We start from the raw sequence: 3,162 nt of genomic DNA, 5'->3' as shown, positions 1-3,162 counted from the left end.
GAGGCGGCGCTTCGCGCTCAGCGCCAACACGGCTTGATGTCACTGCCCCGGGCGGAGGAGGAGGAGGAGAAGGAAAAGGAGGAGGAGGAGGGGAAGGAAGGCACGGCGGCCGTCAGCCCCGCGGCGCCCATCACGGCACGATGCCACCCCCAGCACTCCCAGCGTCACCCCCAGCGCCCTCTGCCACCTCGCTGCCACCCGCTGTCCCCTCTGCTCCTTCACGCAGCACGCGGGCACCCCGCGCTGCCCCGCCATCACCCAACACTACCGCGTCCCACCGCTGCACCGCATCCCTCAGTGCCACATCCGCACAGCTCCGGCACGGGGAGCTCCACCCCCTCCCTCAGCAGCCCGTGCCAACGCTCGGCCATCCTCTCTGCAAATAAATGCTCACGAACGTTCAACCTAAACCTCCCATCCAAAGGAGCATTCGAAATGTGGGTCCGTGTGAACCTTATGGGGTTCAGCAGGACCGACTGCGGGATGTTACAGCTGGGCCAGGGCAGTCCCAGATATGTGTACAGACTGGGAGAACTCCTTGAGAGCAGCCCTGCAGAGAAGGACTTGGGGTCCTGATGGACAAAAGGCTGCAGGTGAGCCAGCAATGCGATCTTGCAGCCAACTGCATCCTGGGCTGCATCAAAAGAGGGGTGGCAGTGAGCAGGAGGGGACTGTCCTCCTCTGCTCTGCTCTTGTAAGGCCCCATCTGCAGAGCCAAGTCCAGACCTGAGGCCCTCAGCTCAAGAAAGACTGTGGGGCTTTGAGTTTGAGGAGCTGAGAATTTGCTCCATCAAATAGTGTTATTGTGTTCTTTGTATCTATTGTAGTTTCCCTGGCAATAAATAGGGGGCACTACGTATAGAGCGACCTACACATCACTTGTCCCTTGAGAAAAAAGGCTGATCCTTTCTCACTGCAGCCTCCTGTGGTGGTTGCAGAGCGATGGATTCTCCCTGCCTCACACAGGGCCGTAGCAAACAGGGAACCACATCACTGAGTGGAGCATCCCCAGTTGCCACCACGCAGGTTGACATGAGCACCTCCACGTCACCACAGGCAGGTGGTCCTGATGGCCACAGATCTCCCACCAGGCTCTTTGAGTTCCCGCTGAGGGCTGAAGCCTTACTCCAGCTCTGATGCAGCCACGGGGACGTGCGTCCTTCCTCATGGGGCAGGGAAACGAGATGACTCAGAGGAAGCGTGCAATGCTCAGCACTCTGGTGCTGCAGATGGCCCTGCGCAGACCTGGACAGACCCACCCCCTCCAGCTGAGTTCCCGGAGATGTGCAGCAGGGCTGTCGGGTTGTGGAGGCTCACATCTCCCTGCTTCCTTCCTCCAAAGATGGAACGGATGAAGGAAAGGCTGAGTGACATCTTCAGAAAAGGGCCCAGCATCCTGAAATGTGGGCTCTGCTGCTGCAAATCTCAGCTCTGCTCTTTGCTCCAGGGCTGTTCGCTGCGGGGCTGGAGGAGTGATAATGCACTGACACAGCTGCGCAGGGTCACCATCCCTGGGGCTGTTCAGAGCCGTGGATGTGGCACTGGGATGTGGGCGGTGCGGGATGGGCTGGGGTTGGGGATCTCGAAGGTCTTTTCCAACCTTAACGATCCTGAGGTTCTTTGCCTTGCTGTCCTCGAGGGGGAGAGCTTTGGCTGGCCGGTCCCTTCCATTGAGGGAGTCCTTCAGCAGACGAGGATGGAGGCGAAGCCGTCCCAGCAGCTCGGCAGGTGCCGTGGGTCCCCGCGCCATCTGCTGTCGGGTCGGCGCTGCGATGCTCCGCACCGCGGGGCGGGGAAGGCTGCGGTGAAAGGCGAGAGGCACAAATCCGGGCTGTGCCAGAAAGCTTTGTTTGTTTCATAAATAAAGCACTTATTTATCGCGGAGCAGTCAAAGGAAATTCAGGAGAAACGAAAGGGAAGGAAAACAGAACTTAAAGATAGCAGCAGCTGGAGGCACACGGTGTGGATTTTGTTCTGGATGTGGGAAATGAACGGTGTGTGCCCAAAATGATCATCTTGGGAGCAGACCTGGAATAAGAACTTTTTGTTCAAAACCGTCGTGCTCAAAGACCAGATCTGGGCTAAACTCGAAAGAACATCATAGGAAAACAGACAGGAATGTGGTCAGGAGTGTGAAGGACCCCGGGGTGTCAGAAAGATGAAAAGATGGCAGAAGTGTCACAGGCACAGACAGCAGCCCCTTCTTGCAGAGGATAAATTCCATTATGGAGTCCAACCTGCACACCCAGCTGTGGTTGCTGCAGGGTTTGCACACAGTGCCCATCATAGTGGATGTTTCCAGGAAGGCGCTGCACTGATTTAGAGGCAGTCGGAGCAGATCCCACAGGTTGGGGAGATGTGAGAATCTGTGCATGAGCAAAGCAGCATCCAAGAAGTAATGGCACACATGCCAGAAGTTTGGGGAGCATTGTTTGCATGGATTACAGCCAGTTCTCATGAGCTGTGCCTCTAGGTCTTGTTGGCACCCTGAAGCTCGTTCAGACAGCCAGGAATCCTGGACTGATGTAGAAATCTCTGCAAATATACTTGGCCAAAATTCCTGAAAGGAAAACCAAAGTCTTGAACACATCGACATCCAATGGCTTTTTCTGGGCGGTTTCCTTAGGAGCACTGTGTGCTGCTCCCAGGAGCACAGGGCAGCCCGCAGCCCCATGGCTGCACTTCACAGCTCACGGGGGGCATTAAGTCCATGAGCTGCACCATCAGTGCAAAGCAGTGCAGCTCCAGGCCTGGTCTAGCGTGGTTTCAGCTCATCACCGCGACTGAGGATCTCAGCGTCCCCTCGCAGCCTGAAAGATGCGCTGGGATCCGCCTTAAAGACGCGACGGAGCGGCACCGGGAAAGCGCCGTGCGGCGCTGCGCCACCAGGGGGCGCCCGAGGACGGCACAGCGCCGCCAAAGCCGAACCGCGGCTGGGGCTGGACGCGCTGTGCTGCATTGCATTGCATTGCGCTGCATTGTATTACGCTGCACGGCACGGCACGGCACTGCATGGCACAGCGCCGCACTGCATGGCACGGCACTGCACTGCATGGCACGGCGCTGCACGGGGCGGGCAGAGCCCCGCTGTCCCCTCGGAGCGGTCCGTGCGCTTAACGATGGGGAAAACCGGGCACTGCATCTCCGGGCACACCGCACCGC

Source organism: Meleagris gallopavo, chromosome 28 (genome assembly GCF_000146605.3).
Source record: "Meleagris gallopavo isolate NT-WF06-2002-E0010 breed Aviagen turkey brand Nicholas breeding stock chromosome 28, Turkey_5.1, whole genome shotgun sequence".
NCBI classification, from domain to species: domain Eukaryota; kingdom Metazoa; phylum Chordata; class Aves; order Galliformes; family Phasianidae; genus Meleagris; species Meleagris gallopavo.
Note: the sequence above shows the minus strand (reverse complement) of the source record.